The following is a 25,676-nucleotide window of genomic DNA, read 5'->3' on the forward strand; positions in this document are numbered from 1 at the left end:
TGTGACCTTCTATTCCCCTACAAAGGGTTTGAATCTAATTCTACTCCTCTTGAATCTGGGTGGATTTGTGACTGACAACCAGTAGAGTATGCAAAAGAGATACTGTGTGAGTAACAAGGACTGGTCGCAAAAGGTGTGGCAGCAGGTTTTGCTGAAACACTTGCATCATTAAGGCTACTTTCTATAAAAATGAAATTGATACTGTCAAGGATGAACTAACCCATTTATGTGTCCTTTCTCCCTCTCTCATTTCTGTCTACTCTATCATCTACCTACCACTTGTCTTTGTATCAGCTCTCTCTTAATGTGAGAGAAATTTTTCCATTGCAATTCGTTTTACTCTGCCATTTATACTTTTTACTTTTGGAGTCAAATTGTGGATATACTAAATGTGTTTATACAAAGGATCAAAATGAAAGTTGAGGTTGAAAACAGACCCATTTGTACAGAAGGAAAAAGATTGGTGAAAAGTGGAAAATGTACCCTATCCTAAAATAGTCTAATGTTTCCTCTCCCATAACCTCTTCTGTTTTCAGGTGTTACTCTACCTCTCTGGCTTCTCCCACTCCTTTTGGTAGCCTCTTTTTGCTCTGTCCATCCCTTACTTTCTCATGGTTTCCATCATTACTCCAAGGCCCTCTTTCCCTTCCTTTCTCTGTCCATATTTTCCCTTCCTTTTTCTCTCTGCACACTCTTCAAGGGTGATCTTATTCCCTCAGTTGGCTTAATTCCTCTTTATGGTGGACAGTCATTATCTATACAAGCATTTGAGTACCTTCTGTGTGCCAGGCATTTTCCTAAGAGCTGGGGATAGAGTTACAGCTTAACATTTTTATTGGTTTTATGCTTGTGAATTTTTATTTTCAACTGGCAGTGATCAGCATAGAAATCCAAATATTATTATATAAATTCACATCACCATAAAACGTGTGTTCTGAAGATGATGAGTGTCAGGAAAGAATGAATAACTGGTTAGCAGCTTGATCCAGCAGACTTCCTACTTCCTAACTTGGAAAAAGCATCTGTTTATCCTTGGTAGTAAGGTAGCACGATTGATGAGAAAATAATTTTTCTTTTTGACACATATTGCTCTGGGTAGGTTGCAGTTGGGAAGTCCTCTATGACGACAGCTATTAATGGCAGAAAACCTGTTTGAGGCAGATGCCAAGAGGGAAAGAACTGGGAAGTGTCATCTTACTCTGGTCTACTCTCCGCTCTCACAAACTGCAGATTGTACTGGATCACTGCAAGCCTTGTTTCCGGACTTCAGATTATTTCGACTGACTGACTTCTTTCTTGGACCAGAGTTATTTGATAATGTTAATGGGGGCTCTTCAGAGAAGTAACTAGGAAAAATATCATAAAACCATTCATGCACTCAAAAGCAGACATCTTTGATGATATTTATATTGGACAGAGACTATGTCTTATTTGGGTTATATATAAAGACATTCTTGGCTTCCAGTAAATTCTAACCCTAATGTAATTTGCAAAATTATTTGGTTTGGAAAGATGCAGAAAAGCAAATTTTAAATTGTCATGTACTTTTACTTTCAATTCATTGAGGAGTTTAAAAATCAACATGAAGCCACTTCTTGCCAGAGCTGTTAAAAATAAAAACAAAAACAAAAACAGTTTATCTAAAAAAAAGAAAAAGTCCATCTTATTCAAAATAAGCAGTCAACATCCTTTCATATACTATCTGCTTCCAGACCCTCTGGGTATTTTTAATGTTTTTATTACCATGCTTTCTAGGACTATTTTTTCCTCTGAACTTAAGATACCAAAGGGCCTTGTTCTGAAACTGTCTTCCACCAAAGCAGTCGGTGTTCTGTTACACACAAAAAGAGTGCTTAACTTTTACAAAGCTTAGCGTGCTCTTTTTGCATGCATCTGAATGCCAGTCATTACTAATTATCTTCAACTGTGTCATGCGGTCTCCCGTGGTGCTCTCTTGGTATCTCAATACCAAAACCTGCAAGCCTATCATTAGATCACACCCAGGCCTAGTGATGTGTTTTGTTGCACACAGCTAGTTTGAGTTTTCTTGGTCAAGAAGATGCTGATTAAACTGAGGAGAATACAATGTCTCTGAGACAGGGATGGGATGGAAAATAGGAGAAATTACTCATATAGTGGAGAGGACCCTTCAATAGTAGCAATATTAAAACTCATAACATTTCTCTGAAGCCTGATACTGCTGAGAATAGCGGTATGGAGTGGGAGGGAGTGAACACTTGGCAAAATACCTACTGTGTGGCAGGCTCGTTGCAAAGGTTTTCCCAATCTTTCTTATTTGAACCACACAACAAAATCAGGAAGTGCATACTGTCTGTAACTCAGAGATGAAAAAGCTAAAGTTCAAAGATGTGTAACAGTTTGTGCCAGATCACATAGCTATTAAGTAACAGTATTTGAACCCAAATTTAAATCTAAAGGCTTAGTTTTTTCCAGTATAGTAGGAACACCAAATTACTTATGGTATCCATTGACTATTTGGCTTCACGATGTCTCCAGAAAGAGTGGGCCAAGACATCCTCACAATTGACTGGGATGTGACGTTTGACCTCCCTGAGTGGAAACAACCAGAGGCACGACCTGAGATCTGAGGGAAACCATTCCTGGCCTCCCAACATCAGCTCAAAAAACAGTCTTGACCCTCAGCTTGACAATTCCTATCTATGCCGTCAAACAACCGCCTGAAAACCTGAGCCTCTTTATTCACCTTTTATAAGCAAAGAAAAAAGGAATATGCGCTGTTTTTTTCCTGCATTTTGAAAGGAAGGGATAAGATGAATGGTTGTGGAAATGCATCATCTCAATGGTGTGGCTTGCCCTTCACTTCTATTAATTGGCTTTTGAATGCTTTTCCTCCAGACTCACTTAGAAACTTCTTACCTGGTACTTTAGAAGTGTGAAGATATTTTCTGTTGTTAAGCAGTTCTTCAAAAAAAGAAAGAAAGAAAGAAAGAAACTTAACTCAAAGTTTAGTTTCAATATGCTTGAATTTTAATCTCATATTTCTTAGCTGAGGCACATATTCTCTTTTGGATCAGAAAGCACTCCTGGCTGCTATCAAGAGTAAGAAATACCGTCCTGAGACAGATGTCTGTTTCCTCTGCCAGGCTGGTGTGGAAGCCGCCCCATGTTCCCTCCCCAAGCTGAATGGTGGGGGAAGCAGCAAGGAGCTATCAAGCATTCTGCCTCAAACATTTTTCCCACTGCAATGCTCTTGCCACATCCAGTGTCTAATTATAACATCAAAATGGCTCAAAGTAGATGACATTAAAGTGACGTGAGTCCCTCAGGGCTCTATGCTTGTGAATCATGCCTATCCTGAGAGCGGGACAAGCTTTGAGCTGGGTGGGACCTGGATTTGAATCTCAACCCTAGTGGTTTATAAGCAGCTTTGTCTTTAGATAGTTATGGGACTTGTTCTATAACAAGACCTTTCCTGTGAGTCTGGAATTTTAATTAAGGCTCATAAATTGAAGACAATGGGTGGTAAGTGCCCATATTTTGTAAAGAGAGTTCTAGACATTTCTTTGTAGAATTTATTAGGAAGTGGTAAAACTAGTCTTTGAACTCTTTGCTTCCATTGCACAGCTCCAGACTATGCCAGAGAAAGTTGGGTAATGTAGTAGAGAACAGGAAGATTATTTGAAGGGTATGAACAGGATTAGGGAATTCCAGGTATTTTCCCTGTGCTTCCTTTTTGGCTTCAATCCTCGGAAAACCTTTGTTAGAGACAGGAGCCATCTGATGGAAAGGAAAATGGACATTTTACAATTCTGCTGTTTGCTTGATGACCTAGAACAGAGGTCAGCAAGCTTTTGCTATAAAGAGCCAAAGAGTAAATAAATTAAGCATTGTGGACCATGTGGTTGTGGTTGTGACTATTCAGCTTTGTAGTCACAGAGCAAAAGTAGTACTAGACAATAGATGAATGTGGCTATATTCTTATAAAACATCTACCGGTCAGATTTGGCCTGTGGCCATAGTTTGCTGGCCCCTGACTTAGTGATTCTTTGGGGTGGATCACAGGTTAATTCCTGTGTCTGATGAGCATATGGGAAAATAAAGACTAGAGTGTCCCTTGATGGCCTTGTCAAGAAAAATTGTGAATGACTTTGAAATGTGCAAAAAAAATGTCTGTCTTTTGTCATGGAAACTAGGCATTGTCTAGCACATTCTCCTTAGTTGCATGATTTTCCAGGATCTACAGCTGTCATTTTGTTTGAGTTATTTTGTAACTCTGTAGATTATAGAAAAATGATAGTAATGCAGATTACTCTTGTCCATAGAGATGCAAGTGAATTTTTTCTGGTGGAGATTCAGTTGATTCCTCCCTCTTTCCCTCAAAGGAGCCCATTTCTTCTTTGGAGGGAAACAGAATTGTATTTGTTCTATGAATTCCTCTCAGCCCAGTATTTATTCCTGGGCCTAAATACATATCTGTATGTTAGATTTGCTTTTGAAATCACTCTAACATCTTGCTGGTTCCATCATTAATTAGTGAGTTAAGGATCATCTCTGACACATGTTCATTTTATATCTGCATGATAGTCATTATTTGGTCCTTTAACATCTAGGAAGGAGAAAGGATATCAGAATAAATGTGGGGAGCACCATTCATGCATCACCTCAAAATTTTCTTGGCTGCTCACCTCGTACTGTACTCTAGGCACTGCTGTTGTTCCTACAGGTACAGTGAGATAGGGCTTGGCCTCAGGTGCACAGTGCATGGCTTTCCCTTTCCACTCTGAGGATTCTTCTATATAGTGGGCCTGAGCTCATTTATACTCAGCTTAGAAATTGTAGAGAGTTAATACCAGTGGGGCCACATTTGCTCAATGGGAGATGAGAGATAATAGATAAATGCTTATCACTTTCCTCAGTTCTTTCACTCCCCCACTCTGAAATGCATTTCATGAAGTTCTGCCTCCTGTCATGATAGGATGCCTACTCTTGTACTTTTTGGAGGGCCAACCTGGTAATGCATACCTGTCTTGGCTTAGCCCCCTTCTGCTTCTCTTCTGCTCTCTTGCTCCCTGGGGTCGTAACCTGCCAGCATTCTTCTGCTGCAGGCCTATGGTTTACCAGGGCTAACTCAGGGAGAGAGCTTCATTTTAATTCACATCTGCAGTGTTTCCTTTCCTGGAGGCCAAGTGCCTATGAGCAGGACAGCCAAGAGTGATGTCTATTGGAAGAACCTGTCTTAGAGGAGTATTTGCTGGGGTGAGGGAGCCCTAACAGGAAGAGATTATAGCAGGTGTACAACAGAGGGTGGTGCAAGAGGTAAGCCTGAAATTGCACTTCCTGCCCTGACAATGGTACAGTGGAAGGTCTCTGAGGAGGACTTGGGAAAATTTACAGTGAACACCATTGAAGAGCTAGAATTTAATGACTGCTGTGCAAACATCATTAGAAATATAAAAGAGAACCAAAAAAGCATCAACTAAGAAAAAAAGCATTTCCTCCTTTACCACTGATTCCATCTAGTGCTTTTGATCATGAAGGACCTAAAGTGACTACGAGTAGGTGAGGAGTTGGGTTAAAGAGTGGAAAACAAGAGACTATGCCACTTTCTCCTCTCTACTCATGGTCTGTTAAATATTGGGTTAGGATTAGTGGTACAGGAAGGAGGAAGTTCTCAACTGGTTGAAGGATCTAAGTTTTGATTTGGACTGGATTGGATTTCTTAACACCTGAACATGAAACTCTTTTAATGTCTAATTAATGACTGAAGAGCTATGGAAATTGCCTCAGATATTGTCAAGGCTCAAGGAAGGAAAATGTGATAGTATTTAAGGGCTCTTTCCTGAGTTTGCCCCATTCAGTAAATTAGTTTGTTATTTGACTTCACTGTTTTTGTTTTCCTCATGTTTACAGTGGAGATGCTAAAATAAATTAGTCACAGGGATGGAAGTATAGCATAGGGAATATAGCCAATAATATTGTAATATTTTTGTATGGTGACAGATGGTAACAACACTTACTGTGGTGAGCATTTAGTAATGTTATATAATTGTCAGATCACTATGTTGTTCATTTGAAACCAATTTAATATTGTTTATTAACTATATTTCAATAAAAAAAAGAAACCAAAAATAAAAAGGGGATACTAAACCTACTTTATAGGTTTATTTGTAAGGATTAATTGAAATGCTTGGTGTGGTGTGTATTGACTGATAGACTAATTGATCAAAAGAGAAGGAAGACATAGATAGATTCAAGTGGACAGATATTTTTACTCTTTGAATGATCTCAGGTCAAATGATCACCATCAAATGTTGCCTCCTCCCAAATCTTCCAGTCAGTCTTGATTTAAATACTGCTTAATCATCAGAGAGTCTTTATCTCAGGTAACTCAATTAGATAGTTGAGTTAAAAAAGACTTAATTCTTTTTCCTTATGACTCAGATGACATTGTTCCAATTTCTATTTTATATCCATCAGGGTAGCCTGACACTCTCCCCGTCATCCTTCCCTGATGCACTTCCTTGTAATCTCCCCTTTGTTACCTACTACCCTTAAGACTCATTGTCGTCAAAGCTAGCAATATTTTAGGAGGAAGCATGGGGCTAAAATGCACATTTAAAAATTCTCAAATGCTTTAGTCTGAATCATTTCATCCTGAAAGCCTATACATACATTTCTGATTTAAGTCATAAGAAGCTGTTTGTCACTCATCAAAATGAAGATGTCACTTTCAGGATGGATTTGCAGAATTGCCGAACCTTAATTGTTGTTATTTTCTAGGGAAACAGGAGCACTTTGCTCTATGGTGCTTCTTCTGACTTAGGCTTCCTTCTTGTTGCTATGTTGCTGAGAAATATGTGCACAAAGCATTTCGTCTGGGGACTGTGGCCAAGTCTGACTTAACATTTCCTGAAAGTTCTACTATCAATAGGAGAGATTCTTTCTTCACCCCCTTTCCTCATTGTCTCCCCGGACTGAATTTACTGTGTAAAATTTTCCCAAAGAAGAAAATAGTAGTGACATCTGCAGAGGCACAGAAAAATTCCTTCTGTGACATTGGTGATTATGCCAACTGCCCATAAAACATTATAGGTGAACAGCAGACACCCTGCTTAAGCTCGTGCATGTGCAGGGCCTTGTTAACACATGCGGTACCATATCTCTCACCAGGCTTGGTCTGAACATATGCCTGTCTCCCCTGGGGAAGACAGGAAGTCTAGGAAATGCCATTTCTATCTGGGTGGCTGTGTGTCAAGTATCAATCGGGGTTGGCCATTACTAAAATGTCCAAGTCACAAAAATTTGACATAGATACATTTTGGTGATGATTGTAACTTTTTTTCCCCCTCTCCCTATCCCAACCCCACTTCTGTCTGTCCTAATCTGCTCACAGTACCTTGCTGTCTCTAGATCCTACTATGTCAAGGTGCACCGCGCTTGGCCACACAGTAGGTCTTCAATGAGGATTTGTTAAATGAATAAATGACACACATGACTAAGAGATTCTTATACCCACTTGCTGCTAATAGGCTTGTTTTTCCCTGTAACATTATTGTTTCCAAACACTGGGCTCCAGATGTCATGGAGCAGAGGAGTTGTGGAGACTCCTGTGTCCCCAAACATTCCAATCCATCAAGAGGCCCAGTTAAAAACATTTCCATTATGTATATAATTTTTCATGTATGGAGATGCAATTGGGATTAATAAAATACAATAATACTTATAAACCTTACTGGATAGCATTTAAAAATAATGAGGCAGAGTTGTAAATCTGTCAAGAGAAGATGTTGATATGTTATTTTGTGAGAAGTGAGTTATAAAACAATATGCAAAGTATGATATCATTCCTGTAAGATAGTACATAAAATTCTACACAGATAGACATAAATTAGACAAGCAGTCTTTATTTTTAGTTTATTTCTTCATTTTGGTGGAATGCATCATCCAGCTGATTTCTGAGAAAGTGAGCCCAGGAGGTTAAGGTTTTTTAGATCATTCATTTTTTTTTCTGTTCTGTTTTTAATTTACAGGATGTTTTCTTATTCTCTCCATGTTACTTTAAAAAAAGAGCATTTTGTTCTTTTTTCATGGCTACGATTTTCTGTAATGCCTTAAAATTTCATTTATAATTTTTAAACTGTTCTTCTCTCTCTTTTTTTCTGCAATTTTTTTTATTTGTTTGTTTTGATCTTGGACTTTCATATTTGTTGTTGGTGAACCCTGGTGGTCTTCGGCCAAACATTACATGGAAGAACAAAGCGCTAAAGGTGAATGGAACTTGGGGTAAGACAGGGTTTTGTCAGCTGGTGACCTTTGCGAGCAGGGTCTCTGACACTCTTAGTGGGTCGTCTGCATTCTTCTCACTTCCTGCTACTACGGGGGCAGATGAGGAGACTTCCTACCAGTGTTCTGGAAGGCAACCAGGGAAGAGACTGGGAGATGACTACCTAGTCTGTACACTTTCACTGTACTCTTCCTCTTTGCAGCTTCTTGCATGATCCCAGGGATGAGCTATGCCCGGGACCACTGAATCCGCAGCCTCTGGTTTAAGTGATCTGGATAAACCTCGTTCTTTCCCTGGGTGGAGCAAGTGGGAACTAAATGTCTGGGGTAGAAGCAGCATTTGGGAATCTAAGTACTACCTATATAGTAACTATAAAAGATCGTAAGACGTAATATGCAATATTTATAAAAGATATACTTGACTTATAAACATAGATTTTAATATATTAGGTATACTTAACACATTATAAATGCAAATTCAATACATTTTAAATATATTATAGATCTGTTGAGCTCACAAACTTGAACTTTTGAATATATTTTCTGACCATAACTTAAGAATATATTTTTTTGCTGGAAATAGCTAATTATTTACACAGGCAATTCATTGGCTTTTAACAGTTGTTTATACAGATAGTTAACTTAAACAGGTGATTGTTCTCATGTGCTCCTTCTCTTTCTTTATATTATTTTAAACTATAAAAAAATACAGGCTTGCTATAGAATATTAAATTGATACATTAGAAATGAAACATCCCTCACCTTCCCTCTGGCCCCTCATCTTCTTCCAAGAAGTAGTCACTTTTAAGAATTGGTGTCAATACTTTATACTGCCATTTTGGCTATTGTTTCTGACCTTCTCCCATCAATTAATTTAATGTCTTATAGCATCCCTCCTGGAGAATGGATGGAAAGTTTAGGAAGGATCGTACCTCCTAAATGCATGTAATTTATTCGAATCTTGGAGCAGATTTGGCGGAGGGAGAAGAGCTATGCCTCTGTGAATTCTGGCTCCTTTCGAGAACTTTCAATTAATTATAACAGGCCCATATTTCCCCAGTTACCATGGCTAACTGAAGGCTGACTGTCATACAAATTGGTTTTACAGATCATAACCCTGGGTATCAGACTTTAAGAAAGATTATTTTAAAGAGTTTCCTTGTATTCTAGACAGGGAGAAAGATCCAATTGGGAGAATAGAATGAGATGAAGAATCTAACCTGACACCCGAATGAAAGCCTGTGTGCTGTGAGAAGCATGCAAATAATTTTTTAATGAACTGGTGCCTTTGACTTATTTTAAGATCTATATGTAGGGGGAAATAAAAGCATGACAGGAATAGAATAGATGGGGAAAAAAATCAAACAAGATTCTACCCCATTAGTTATGACTGACAAGGAAAAGATAATAGCCAAAAAGCAAATGGAGTTTGTTAGCGGAAAGAGATAATGATAATGGGACCTTCACAAACATATCAGGGAAGAAGTAGATAAAAGTTTTTAAAAGTTCAGTGATCAGTAGAGATAGGCATAATATGAATGACTCAAAAATGGCTGAGATATTGATGTTTAAATTCTGTTATTACCAAGAGAAATAGCAAAGGGAAGTTTAGAATGCTGGTGAATAATGAAGGGAATTACAAATGTGGCTACTAAAAATGCAGGTAAGTGACTCTTCGTACTTGGAAAATTTGGACTTAGATATATCAGCACATCTAGTTGACATGCCTCCTCTAAGGTAATGTGAAAATTAGCTAATGTGCTTACCAAACCACTTATGATGCATAATTTTTATAAGATAATTGTGCTGATTTAACATGAACTAACTATCTAAATGCACTGAACTCTAGAGCTGCCAATTTTCAAAGAGGGAAAGCAAGGGGACTGGAATAGCAATTATTTGAAGGCTCTATGGCTTTATTCTTCAGACTGATCTCCTCTGCCCTTTAGCTCAGGGAGGCCAATAGCCACAAAAGTTATGCATAGTCCCTTACTTAATGTGAATTCAAACTAAAGAAATGCAGTCACACTTGTCATTTCCTTCTCACCTTTGTTGGCAAAAAAAACCTCTTCATTGATTAAACTCAGAAGTAACCAAGTAGACTGTCTAGCCTACAACACACGTCTCTACAGAACTATCTATTGAGCTGAGGGAGGAAAATATTAGAAGTTCTTATTTATTAATCTTCTGGTTCTATTAACATATTATCTAAAGTGAAAAATAAGTTGACTGATATTTAACTTACTGACTGACCCTGGCATCCTCATTTTGGGGAGTTCCACAAAGACTGGTTGTGGGTAGATGGTTGACCAAGGAGCATCCTGCAACCTTTCAGAGCTTCTGGGGCTTTTGTGTGGTTTTATAGAGGATGTTATCTGGTCTGCATCTCAGCCTTTAGATGGAGAGAGAACTAGAAAGGTTCCTGCTAAAGCAACACAGATCAAATATAATGAAAACAACGACTAAGCACAAGAAAACATTAAGAACATGGCAGAGTTGACATTTATCCACCCTTAATATGAGTGAGTATTCAGCCATGTAAGAGGTAAAAACAGTAGCAATCCAATCATTTAATTATTGTGTATAAAGCTTGGAAATGATCAGGAAGGCTTTTTCAGATGTGCATTTATACCCACAATGAAGGGATTAGATACTGGTAGTGTGAAGTCATCATGATACACAGAATGTTTAGAAGTAGTTTTATTTTACTTTATCTCACATTTAAATTACTGAACTTCTCTACATGTATAAAATGTAAAGATAAGTACATTTTGGGAATGCTTGCCAAAATTTATTGATGGCATACAGAATTAAAAATGGAAATCATTGTATGTGAGAATATGTAGTTAAAAGGAGATGGTACAGCAGTTCTCAAGTGGGGTGCTCTATAATGATGAGCTATATTTAGTATGTCATAGTTAGGTTTAAATTCCACAATACATACTTTGCAATAAATAAATTATTTTGTCTTTTTATGGTTCTTTTACAAATTGGTCATGGTGTTTTCCCTATTCTTCTGTGCTGTGGAAATATGTGAAGACCAATCAAATGGGAAAAGCAGAGTCCATGTATATAGAGAGAGCTATAACAAGGGAGTCAGGCACCGTCACTTGCATTTGGCAGACTCAAAGGCAAGCAGAAGAGTGGGAAAACCGCGGAGTGGAAAAAAGAAGGTTTCAGGTGTGTGTTACGGGGAAGCTGGAGCTGGGGTGATCAGAAGTTGCACATCCTATGTCACTGTTTAGGGGTGCATATTTGGCTTTCTCTGGTTGGTCCTAAGATGGAAGCAAGGACAAATATTAGGGAAGCTGTCAATTGTTAATCAGCTCCTGGCCATTTTGGACTGAGTGGTACAGAATTATTGTTTAGCTTCCTGGATTGTTACTAGAGAGGGCAGTCTGACTTCCTGGCCAAATTTCTGAAGGTTGTGGGTCAGAGTTCTATTTCTGCATATGGTCTGAGGTTGCCCATTTGTTTATTTACTCTCTTAATGGTTATTTAATTTGATGATGATACCTTTATCACACCTCTTAAAAATGCCCTCTGGGATGGTGCATTAATATTTTCTGTTATGACGATTGAAAATTTTACAAAATGCCTTAAACTAATTAGAAAATCCTTCCTTTCTGTTTCCTGAATGTTGCAAAATGAAAACAATAGTTGCTGAAATTGCTGTTTTGGATAGTTCTGGATGTCTGTTAGTTTTTCCAGCCTTTGGGAAAGTGGATCTACAGCAACTAAAAGGGGATAGGCTGTGCTCCAGCATGTCTCTGGCAGGTTTCTAAAAAAATCTTTCTCTTGCTCTCTTTTTAAAAAATATCCTTCACTTTATTGACCCCTTTTAACACCTTCAAAAATTAAAACATTACACCAAGAAAAACAAAAAGAAACTTAAGGCAAAGCCAATGTATGGTTTTGGAGCCAAATGTAGTACTAAATTAGGATTCTAGAGATAGCATACTTAATATGCTACTTACAACAAACTGTGAAAAAGCATTCTGGAGGTAACAGCTCATTTGTCCCCATGAACAGTGACACCTAAGCGACATGCAGGTCAGGAGCTCCTGGTGGTTGTACTCCAGAAACACTCCATGGTGAAACTGGCGTCTTATCAGTGGGATGACTGCCAACATTGTCTTAGAAGTCATTCTCTCCAAGGGTGTGGTCAGTAATGGATAATCGCGCTGATTTTTTTTCCACTAAAAAATCTCAGCTATGGGTAAGTTCAAAATACAAGCCAATTTGTATAAAAACAAAACTGAAGATTCTATCTTGAATCATCTATAAAGATTATTATTATTATTATTATTCAGAATTTTTTGATATCCATGAACATTCTAATCCCAAAATATGGTTAGCAACTTCCCTGAGTATTCAAAAAGATTATCACAAATACAACATTGACCATAAGTATTTTGTATGTTACAATATAATGAACTTTATTTTTTCTGATTATATTCCATTCCATACAAGTTAAATAATTCACTAAATGGTTCAAACCATAGCTCATATTTAGGTTGTGGTCAATTAAATCATTATAAAAAAGCCTGCTATGAACATTTTGGTGCATAGTTTCTCTGAATTTTTGATTAAGGTAGTATCTCAGAAGAAACATTTTCTGAAAAAAGAGGCTCTATCAATGCATAATTCCTTCATTATTTTCTTTTCAGTGATTTTTAAAAATCTACATAATTCCTTTTTTGGTGATGTGCTATTAAAAATAACTAACTACTATTTGCTTCACTATAACACCAAAGGTTAATGTGTATTCTCTTCATCTTGTTTCCTATTTGTGTATTGTGCTTTTATTTAATAGAACATGTTGATGTAACTTAATTTCTTATTTATTCAATTAAAAATGCATTTTTTAATTGAAAATTAGTATGGCAGTTTAATAGTGAACTCACTTAATTTGAAGAAATAAACTGAATTATACAATTACTTTCTTGAATATATTTTCTGAACTAACAAATAGATATTGTATTAACATTTTTTTCCCCAAAAAATCTCATCTATGAGTAGTTTCAAAATATAAACCATTTTATATAAAAATAAAACCAAAGATTCTACTTATCTATAAAATAAAATACTGCTATTACCTCAGAATTTTTGATATCCATGAACATTTTAAAATATGCTTTAATCCCATATAATTCTTTAAAATAATTAAGTTTTGAGAAATCTTGTGAATAAATCTAGGGAGTAGAGAGTCCCTGGGAAAGCAAACCATTCTTAGGTTTTAATTTGATATCTCATCAAATATTTCATGATCATCTATGTTGTAGGGAATAAAAAGAAAGGCAAAGTGGGTTTACTGCATTAAAGAATAATTTAAATAAAAATTCATAGCAAAAACATACCAGAAGTTAGATATTGTATCTGAACCTCAATTTATTGAAGAATTAAACTATTAGTGTTATAAGTAATACTATATAAATACTGAAAATTTCACCAAATTTCTGTGATATTTGATAAAGAAATGATACCTGGAGAGAAATCAATTCAAAGACTATCCACGAGAAAGACAGCGCACCTGCTTTGAGCGTGGGATAGCAAGGATGTCAGGGAGATTTCCAAAAAGGAAAGGGAGCTTTCCTAGGAAATATTCCTCCATCGGTGGCTGACTATGTGGAGAATTTCTGGGCAGGAGGTATAGAGCAAAGCTTTTTTACATAGACAGATCATGAAAGGTGTTCTGATCCCTTCTCATCATACCAAGACAAAGGAGATTGCTCTAGTCTGGTCATTTGAAATGTGGTTCCACCAGTATTCAGGAAGGTTATCCTACAAATAGGCACTGGTCCTAAATATTTTATCATACGTATTTCTTCAAATCAGAATTTGAAGCACATGAGTCCTAGTCAGTGTGTAGTAACAGTGGTAGGCTATCCTCACAGAGATACAGAACTCTCAGAGAGCTTGTTGTAATTGAGGCAAAAGTGCCATGAACTTTATGAGACAAAGATATCTAATTTTGGACGGCAGACATCATTTTCTCTGAGTGTGCTGGTTTAAATCCTCCGAGAAGCAGACATCATGGCAGAATTAGATGTCCTGGAGATGATATATGGGAGAAAATGTCCAATAGAGGGAGAATGATAATGGGAGGCAGATTAGGTATAGACTGCCTTCAGACCATAATGAAAGTTTGACACTTACAAACGGAGAAAAGGAGTACAGGCAGATTGGTTCGAAGAGCCTCAGACTTCAATGCACCTCTAAGAAAATCTCAGCCAGGAGTAGAGCCAAACCAAGGTAGAGGTGGACGTACCACTGCCAACCATAGTGAGCTTGATAGCAATTCCATCTGAAAGGACACTTGAATTTCTGGTAACAAAATATTATAAAGGGCAATACTGCATTTTAAAAAGCAGTGGCTGGAATTTCAATTTCTTGCAATTTCTGGCAGATGAGGTGTCACAAAAACAACCACAAAGTCATGGGCCACAAAACAGCTGCAACTGCTTGGTCAAATAGAACAAACACATTTCTAAATGAAGAGCTGAACATTCAGGACAGTTAAAGAAATCCTAAGGCACCAAAGATGAAGAAGAATTTGAGAAACTAAGCTGGACGTGGGAGTCACATTTTGTCTGCCTTGTGATAGAGGGTGGGGTGCTGGTTTGGCAGATCATAAGCATATATTTTAATGAGCGATAGGCAGAAAATAGGAGCTGATTCTCTAGTCTGCATGCAGATAGACTTTAGAAGAGAAACTGACTCTACCCCAAATCCTCATATATTGGCACCTAAAAGGACTATCCTAATGGACAGGAGAAATGCGAGGTAGGCAGGAAGCAAATGAACACCAACCACAAAGCCACTTAGCAGCCCAGGGAGAGGGGAAAAGAAAAGGATTATCTTTATTTTTGACTTGGGTTCTGGGTGGGAGGAAAAGTCTCCCTGATGATTTCATAGTTAGAAGTCAATACTCACATGGGTTTTTTAGATTGATTGTATGATCTGGTAATCTGTAAACCAAGCATTTGTGATAAAAATTGGGCTGTTTCTAGTAATATCTCTTAGTGGCCTCATAGATACAAACAAATATTTCTATAGGAATATACTGTCAACCTTTCTCCTCAGTAATCTCACCTATAAAGTGCAAGTGAACGTGGCTTCCTAACCCAAAAATTATGAACACACATTCCAAAATAAGAGTGAGCAGATTCAACAAACAGCTGAATTAAACTCTCAAGAATTTGAAGGAATACAATTAACAATGGAGGATTTAAAAATAAATTACTTTAGAATGGCTAAAATATCCATACCAATATACTTTATAGAGAAACATTGTAAAACAGAAACTATTGACTTAAAGGAAAGATCTTAAAAGCAGTCAGACAGGAGAGATACATTAATTAAAAAGTAAGGACATTTAGTCAGCAAACTTCTTGAGAGCATCAGCATAGAAGACATTCAGGAAAAGTATTGCAAATACAAATAACAAAACAATAAGTAAACATAAATATGATCAAAAGTGTAAATGGCCTAAATTTGATAGTTAAAAGTCAACAACTGTTTTGATTGCATTAAAAATACCAAATTAGGCATATGATCTTTCCAAATGATCTTTAATTCAAAACATTAGGTTTTGGGAAGGCTGAACAGGAAGTATGGGAGAAGATATGTTATGAAAGTATTAACCAAACCTAAGTCAGCATAGCTATATTTAATTTGAACAAAAAGAACTTCAGGGCCAAAAGCATCTTTAGAGATAATGGGATTACTATGTAATCACTGTTATTTTAATTTACCAGGAATTCTGTAATTCTGTACTGCACTGTAACTTACAACAGAGTCCCCCAAATTTCACTCATTCATTTGTTTAATATGAACTGAAAGCCATTCTGTGCCAGACCCTGTTCTGGGTGGTGGGAACCACTGAGGAACAAAGCAGACAAAAATTCCTGCTCTCAGGGAACTTATATTCTAACTTTGGGGGAGGAGGATAGAAAACTAAGGACTAAGCCAAGAAAAAATTTCAGGGGACAATATGTATTCTGAAAAATAATGGGATTTTATGAAGGGAGAAAGAGAAATATGGGTATACTGTTTTTGATGGAGAGGGGAATAAGGGAAAATTAAAAAAAATAAGTGGCATTTGAACTGAGATTCAAAGGAATTGAAGGAATAATTAATATGGATAGAGAGGAGAAGATGTTTCAAAGCAGAAACTGGAAAGAAAAGGATTTTGGAGAAATGAATATTACGGCCAGTATGTCTGAGAAGCTGCAGTTGCTTCTAGACAAACTAAATGTCTGGTTATACTGTCGGACAATCTTTACATCTTGCCAGGTTCTTAGGAGTTTCCTTGAATTTGGCTAATTTTGACCTTCTCTGGAACTTCCTAGGATTCCCTGTAACCCAGGCAAATTACTGAAGGGTGACTTTTCCTTTGGAATCTCTGAATCTCAGGATTTTCTTTCCTTTTTTCAGTTGTCCTAAAATCCACATCATTTTAGCATCTTGGAAACTAAGACTATTGGGCCCATTAGACTTGACCTGGTCAGGCCTGAGTCTGGGTGGTCCTCAGATGCTAGAGCTGTGCTGAGTCCAGGATTATAGCAGGAAACAGGAGCTCCTCAGGTTATCCCGACTTAGGTGTCAATGCCTTGTACTTCCCTACTGTGTGGCTGGTTCACCTTGTTGTGTTAGGGAGCCAGAATTGAGCTTCTGCAACCTTACGTGGCTTCCTTAAGCTACAATGGCACCTTAGAAATATGCCCCAAGTCACAGAAGGGAAGCCCTGCAGGTTCCTGAGACACCTGGTTCTCTTTCTGGACTTACTTCCACTCTGCTCTTGCTGTCCTGTCCTCCTGGGCTCTGGACTTTGCTCCCATGACCCTTGGGGTTGATACTCTTTCACTCCCATGTGTCATCTTGCCACATCCATCCATTGACTTTGCTTTTCTGGCTCTTTAGGCAGTGACTTCCATCGTTCCTTTATCCATTGATCCATTTCCTCAGTGAAACAGCCCTTTAGCTCCAGGTCTACCCAGTTGGGGGACCTGTCTCCAGTCCTGCTGTGACCTGGGCTGTGGGAGCATAATGCTCAGGACAGGTGCCTGAGATGGGGAATGTTCCATAGCTTTTTTTTTACTGTTAGTTTTTAATTAGTTTTTAGATCCATAGTTTTTAATTACTGTTAGTTTTTCTTGACTATAGAACTAATATACGCTGAATTGTTGAAAGTTTAAAAAATATAGAGTACAAAGAAGAAAATAAATAGCACATACAATCCTACCATTTAGGGGTATCTTTGGTTAATATTTTGGTGCATTTACTACCTGAAATTTATATGCCTATAAATGACTAAACAAGTAGTAAGTAGTATTTTTTAAAAAAGATTTGGATTATACCCTGCATTCAGACCTTATGCTACCTTGTTCTTTAACATAAATAGGTATTCCAGGCCCATAAAAATCCTTATAAATGCAGTTTTTAATGATTGCGTAACAGTTCACCACATGTGTGGTCTTTAAACTTAATATTTTATTTCACTTTTCAATTTGTGTCACTTCTTTTTCTCTGGAAACCTTGTATTTTACCTGATAAAACAATGACATTTGCTAGTATGACTTATTTCTTGATAGCATTACATTTTCTAAAGTCAGTGTTTTATATTTCTAGTTATTATTATTCTTTTAAAAGAAGAACTACAAGTGCTGTGATTCTTAAAGGCAAATATCATTTTACCTTTGTGAAAGGATTCAAATTTTTTTTACTTCCCTTTTGTAAGTGAACTAGCTTTGGGTATTTTTAAAGATTTAGTGTCTTATTAACCTAATGAGGTAACCACTAAATCTCCAAGTTCTTCAGGAATGAGACTTCTAATGTCTGAGGAAGGCTAGCACACTAGAATTTCAGCTTCATTTTCTGTTTCGAGGATGAGTAAAGATTACACTTCTAAAAATGTCCTGATGCTTCCAGACCAATGACATCTCCTTTTGTTAACTATTAGACACTGAAGAAAGAGTTATTTTCTGTTTCATCTCTTTACCTCCACAACAACCAGACCACGCTCCACCACTTGGCAGCAGTGAATTTTTGAGCAAAAAACTGGATCTCTCTAATCCTCAGTTTTCTCATGTGTAAAATAGGGATAGAGTCTCTTTCTCATTGGATCGTGATAAGGAATAAATACATCATGCAGAGTGCCTAACCCGGCTCATTAAATAGGAGATATTCATATTGTTACACTACTGGTGAAAAAGTATAAGATGATGGTTAATATTGTAGACTCTGGACTGAGGTTCAAACCTGGACTGCCACTGACTAGCTCTGTGGTCTGGGGGAGTCACATAGCCTCTGGTGCCTCAATTTTCTCATCTGTAAAAAAAGTGTAATAATAGTATCTATCCCATGGGATTTTTATGAGGATTAAACACTTTCATATGAGAAGTCCTGAGAATAATGTCTAGCACATACTAAGGGTTCTCTGAGTGCCTAAATTAAACACCAAATCCCTATTTTAAGTAATAGGATGGATGGAGTAGTTATAGAACAAAACTAAACCATGCCACTTTTGCTTCCTTACATGGTCAATATATCCTTTTCTCCGAAGTGTTCAGTAACCAAAAGGACTACATGCTCTGAGATTGTTGGCCTGAAGGGTGCTCAATTTGACTGATTCCCAAGGAGGTACTTGCTAGATTGCTAGGATGGAAGGTTAATGCTTTAGAATCATCAACATTTAAGATGAGTCAGCTGATACCCATCCTTAGCTTCTTCAGTAGAGCCCAAGAACATGAGAGAAGCATCACTTCTCCATATATGTTTTTGGGACCATGGCCACCCTTTCAAGTACAGAAAAGTAGTTGTGGATTAGAGAGATTTACTTGCATTCAGAGATTAAATGTCTTGGATGGTCCTTGGGCAAAAAGGAGTTCACATAAAATGAAAAAAATATATAAACAGTCTTTCTCTATTCCTCCTACACTAAGATTCTTCATAAAGAATGGCCAAAAGGCTAGAAAACTTTCAAGCAAATGAAAATGATTTTCTGCAAGGCACATGAGCATTTTGGTTGCCTCCCTATGTTTTGGAAGTATTAAGAGTTTTTCAAATGAGGTCCAAAGTGCAGCAAAATATAACCATGCAGCTTGGAAGGCAGCCATGAAATGGGATAACTGAATAAATATTACCATCCAACATCATTTATCTCAGGCTTTAGTGGGAATGGGAGAGAGTTGAGGGAGGGATTTCCTGATGAAATCCAAGGTTAAACCCAAAGAGAAGTTAGTACCCTCTGAAGGCCATTGTTTCCCCATTATGAAACTTTGATACAATTTTATTTTAATGATAATTCTTAAAAAAATTATTTTGAATGGGGTAAGATAGAGCTGGTTTTGAACTTCTACAACTTGAAAATTCATCTGGAAATGTGATGGTCAGTTTGCCTGGATGTAATATACTTTTACTGACTTTTCTTTAATATATTTTTTCTGCTGACGAATTAGGGCCATTAAACATTCCTTGCAGTAGAGGCATTTGTTTGTTTAAAGTGAGACTGCAGATACCTCCATTAACTTTTGACAAGGGGACACAAAACATAATTTGGAAACTGTAATGTAAACCTTGAGACAATGGAGTGACTTAACAGACCTGAATCAAGCATAAACAATGAAGTAGTTTGAAAGGGTTGGTCTCCCCAAAATGTCACGTTCCACGGAAGAATGCTTTCTCTATTTGATCTGTCAGTAGGGCTCTCGAAACATGACACTCCTTGAACATAATATACTTTGATGATAAACTAGATTAACTTTCCCAGTACAAGTGAAAGGCCACCTGTTGCCAGAATGGCCATATTCCTCGTTGGCTGTCTTGTAGCTGTCATCACTTCAATGCAATCTGCAGCCGACATGCTGGAATATAATGAATATGTCAGAAGTTGGAGGTCAGCCATCCAAGTACATGAAAACTTGGCTCGCCTGCAGTGTCAGCATGGAGGCCTCCCCGATCATCCTGTGCACAGGATTTCTGCATCACTTGATTTGTTTGCACAGGGTTTGCTGGTGTTGGATGGGGTGTGTGTCTGCCTTTTGACAGCCCATTCAAATATTTTCACTGTGGAAAAATAAGGCTTCTGGTTTCAAGCTCTTCAAATAATAGGTAGTGTGAAATGCTGTGGTAGCTGATGGTGGTGGGGATCCGCGGTGGGATTTTAGTGGAGAAATATCCACAAATACTGTTGGATGTGTTTTGACTGGAGTGGAGAGGAGGGTTGGTTCAAGATGAGAGCTACTGAGGAAATCTCAGCAGTGTTCAATTGCTACCTTTTCCTACCCACCTTCACCGCACAGTGGCATTGGGTCATGTGGGCCCAGACTCTTGGTGCAGGGAAGTATAAATAGTGCATCAGACTTATTTTATGTCATATATTTACAACAGGTACAATTTATAATATGTATGTGCTCTTCCAGGTCACAAGAATGAGGGACAATATGAGGTTTTTGTTTATTCATGGCTTATCTGTTTTTTCTTCTCAGAAATGGAATTCCGTTTTAGCTAACAGCATCAGGCAGAAGCCTTCTGACATCTTGGTCAGTATTATGGAAGAACCATGAAGAGTTCCACTGGGAAAGTAAGAGAGCCTAAATGCATCCTTAATTGTTGTTAAATGCTTGCTCCCAAACCTTTAATGGCCAGCTAAAGGGAGAATTCTTTTCTCGACTTTAGTGAGGACAGAATTTCTCAACCTTGGCACTGTGGATATTTTGGACTGGATAATTATTTTTGAGGAGGGCTGATCTGTGCATATTGTGGGATGTTGAGCAGCCTCCCATCTCTACCCACTGGGTGCCAGTAGCACCTTCCCAGTCATGACAATGAAAAAAGCCTCCAGGTGTCCCAAATTGCCAATTATTTCCTGCAGTCCACTAGGGATCAAAATTGCCCCCAGTTGAGAACTGCTGAATTAGGGGGATACTAGGATCCTAGAAGTATATTACATAATGAAGTAAATTATATGCATAAACCCATCCTTCTAACTTTACCTCCCCAGTTTTAACATCAAAATATCAACCGAAGAGGAGTGGGAGGTATTTTGCATTCTATGTAATAATTCACATTCATATATCCTAAGAGTGTGGGTTTGGATAACCAAGGGTCTAAGATTGTCTTCTCTTGATTTTGGTAGGAATGGAAGTAATTGCTTTCATTTATCAAGGGACAATCAGGGTGCACCAATCTGTACTAAGTCACTTACAGGTGCTATTTCACTTGATTCTTATAACAAATGTTATAAGGTTAACTAAAACTTAACTACATTATCAATCTCTTGACAGATAAGTACACTGAAGCTTGAAGCATTTAAAGAGCTTGCCCAAATTTATACCTTTAGTGACAGAGCCTGTATTTAAATCCAGGTGTTCCCATCCAGAATTTGTATGTTGAACGACATATATACAATTTCTCCCTGCGTGGATTGAATCACAATAGAAGGGAATTTGCTTCTGTGGACTGAATTGTCCTGTGGTCTTCAATGGCTGGTGCTCAGCAGATTTCTTTCTAGCACTTTCACATAATTTAGGCCTCTGTGAGTCACATCCTATAATCATTTCATGAGAACAAAGTGGCAAATATCTAATATAAAATTATCCCTGTCAAAAGAAGATAAGAAAATTACATGTGGGCTTGATAAAAAAACATTTTATATCTCTTCTAAAACACTTGTTAAATTTTACTGAGATACAACCTTATAAACTTAGACCTATAATATATCAGCAAGCTGCATGCTCCATAGGAATGCAAATCCCTGTTCCGTATTTAATATGCATTAATTAAATCAATGTTTAATTTTTGCTATTTGTTTCTATCATCTAACATTTTCTACATGTGTTGACAAGGGGAAATATTTGACTTCTGCTTTGCATTTTTTTCTCCCTTGCCCTGCTAGTAGAGGTTTAAAAGCTAGTAAAATAGTCAAGGGTCAGGCAGATTGAATACACAAAACAAAATGAAACAAAAGCAGAGACACCAATTAATCCACAGCCTGGAAAATGAACTAACAAATGCCTCCATCTATGCTTTCCTAGTCTGATGCCAGAGCTCCTTTTCCCCTTCTTTATTTACGTATCCTTTTAATTATCCGTCAGTTTATCTTCATTTATACTGTTGCCATTTCCCAAACTGATTATAAAACTAATCTAATATCTTTTCTCTTAGTTGTTTTTCCTTTTTCTTTCATTTGGTACATTAGGTCATTTCTTCATGTGTACTTAGCAGACACTCAGTAAATATTTACTGTCTTATGGAGACCAGTAGATAAGTTAGAGCAGGAAACATATCAAAACAGAGATAAAGGCAAACCTCAGCCATAAGGAAAATAATGATGCTGCCATTAAATCATGAGGACTAGAAAGGCATGAGTTGTTATTACCACATTTCTCTGATTGCTTGTTAACTACTCTTTATCATGGAGAATGCCAAACATATAGAAAAGTAGAAAGAATGGGAAAAAAAGTATAGTCCCAATGGTCATCAAGTCTTGTGGCCAGTCTTGTAGCACACCGCATTAGTTATCCAGTGGGGTAAAATGAATTAGCCTCAGATTTAGCAGCCCAAAGCTCAGTTTATCTCAGTTTACATGGGTTAGGTTCCAGAGAGGGCTTTCTTGGATCCTGTGGCTCCAGGTCTCTTGTAAGGCTGCTGTCACTTCAAATCTTACCTGGGACGGATCTGCTCCCTAGCTTTCTCAAGTTAGCTGTTGGCAGGATTCGTTACTCCGGAAATGTCTCAGGGAGGCCCCTCTTTGTTCCTTTCCAGGTGGGCATCTTTATAGAGCATCTCACATCATGGCAGCCTGTTGGCAGGACAGGAAGTCACAGTATTTTGTAACCTAATCATAAAAGAAGCATCCCATCATCCTTTCCGAGTTCTATTCTTTAGGAAGGAGTCTCACTATGGACCTAGTAATAGGTGAGACTTCTAAAACAGCGTACACTCAAGGGCAGGGAATTATATGAGCGTATAGCTACCAGAAGGCAGGGATCACTGGGTTCTATTTTAGAAGTCTGCCTGTTACATACACACACACACACAAACACACGCATTTACATTGACCTTCCTACATTGTTTTGAAGCAAATTCCAGATTTCATATCATTTCTTCTGTAAATACTTCAACATGTATCTCAAAAAAATAAAGAGCTAATTAAAAAATCTATATAATCATAGTACCATTATTACATCTAAAATTCTAAATCATAAGAAGTCACTTTTATCAGTTTAACTGGCAGGGTTTTTTTTTTAGTGACTTTTAAAATAATTATGTGTTTTTCAACTAGGTTATCAGATTTGATGAAATATATTACTAACAATAAAACTAAAAAACCCCCACAACAACTAAATAAACCTCTCCTCTAGATTTAGAGATTTGTTTCTTTCTTCTCTCCTCATATGTCTCCTTTTATTGATAATTGCACATTTCCTGGATATCAGGTATCATAAATTGTTAGATACATCATGAATTGTATAACAGCTTTTCAGAGAAAGAAGCACTTACAAAATTACACGACTTCTTTTGTTTTTTTTTTCCAATAGGATACATTCTAAGTTCATGAGTTTGATCTGAGCCTAAGTTTTTTCCTTTCAAAGTCCAGACGTTCTCCTGAGTCTATTTGGAACGTCATCTCTAGAATCATGGCGACTTCCTCCACTAGATCTCATAATGTATCTTTCATAATCATTCATAATGTATCTTAGCACATTGAAGAACAAAAGACTAATTTCAAGGCATATCCGAAGCTTGATGAACGAACAGTTCCTATGTGGTTAAAATTAGCATTGAATTTTTCCCTCTTAATTGGATTACATGTTGATGGACATTGAACAGTTCTTAAGAATCACTGGGGATTTCTGATAGATGAATGCTGGTACCAGAGTGATAGCTATTTGGAATTCAAGACCAGACATCATCACACCTTTTATAGTTTTAAGAAACCCATGCCTATTTCAAGAAATTTGGCCATTTCTATTGCCTTTAATTGAATTATGTAAAGCATGACAATATTCTGCAAAGATTATTATTTGTTTCTCTGTTAAATTTTAATATATTCTTTTTTATTTTAACTATTTTAACTGACAATTAGGATCCAAATTTAAAATAAGGTTCAACTACGTGCCATACTAACAAGGCTTATATCTCAGCTTAGGTGAGACTCAGATGAATCTATAACCTTCTACACACATGCTAACTCGCACATGTGCAGGCATTGACATCTATGTCACAACTCACTCCTCTGCCAAGTTTCTTTTGGCACTGACTATAAATTACATGTGAATTTGAGATATGTTAAAATGCAAAAAGTTCTGCTTCTCAGACTTGATGAAATACAGCAATAAATAACATTTATAGAGTGGAATATAATGTGCTCGATACTTGATATTATTTCACTTAATCTTCATAATTCCCCTGTGAAGCAATACTGTTATCGTCCCCACTTAACAGTGAAGAAAACTGAGTCTTAGGGAATTTAAGTCATTTGCACAGAAAGAAGGAATGACTGAATCAAAGCTTGAATTTGAAAAGGCATGCTATATTTACTTCCCCACTTTCTTTCCAGTAAAGCCTTATTTTTTTATGCATTAGTGCATTAGTGGCACTGTCCAGTAGAACTTTCTGTGATGGCAATGTTCTTTATCTCCATTGTCTAGTATGGTAGTCACCAGCCACATGGGGCTACTGAGCACTTGAAATGTGCTTAGTATGGCTGGGTAATTAGACTTTTAATGTTATTTAATTAAAAAATGATTTCAGTTTAAAAAGGCACCTGTGGCTGATGGGTCACATTTGGAGAGCTCAGTGGTAGAAAGAAGGTTACTATATTCTGAAGAAAACACCAAAAATTAAGAGACACAGAGTTCATGTTTAGTCTTTCAAAAGTCATGTCTACACATGTGCAAATGTTATGAAGTACTTACTTCTCTGAGACCATCTGACTATTCTTATGGCATTTGGGAAGCTAGTCATTAAATCTCTGCTTAAACTAAAAGGAGCAGCTGGAAAACTGTCTTACCACTATATGGGGTCACTCATAATGTAGAGAGGTCCTTCACAGGATTCATAGGTCCACTCTGATGTGTTTCTATCGATGAGGTTATTAATGCTTTATACTTATAAAATATTTTACATTTTACCTACCAGTTTCCAATTATCTTTCAGAAATTTTGCAAACATTCTATGAAGTAAGTAAATTGATATTACTACCCCCATTTTATAGATGAGGAAACTGAGGCTCAGAGAGGTTATGTGACTTAGAGGTAAGGAGTGACTTACCTGGGCCTGGTATCTAGATTTTCAGACTTCTGGTCTGTTGTGCTTTCTATTCCAAAGACCTGTTTCTCCACTTTTACATTCATATGTATTTTATTAAAAAAGATATACACACCAGACAAACTTGGGTTGGA

This window comes from Manis javanica, chromosome 2 (assembly GCF_040802235.1).
Source record: "Manis javanica isolate MJ-LG chromosome 2, MJ_LKY, whole genome shotgun sequence".
In the NCBI taxonomy this organism is placed as follows: Eukaryota; Metazoa; Chordata; class Mammalia; order Pholidota; family Manidae; genus Manis; species Manis javanica.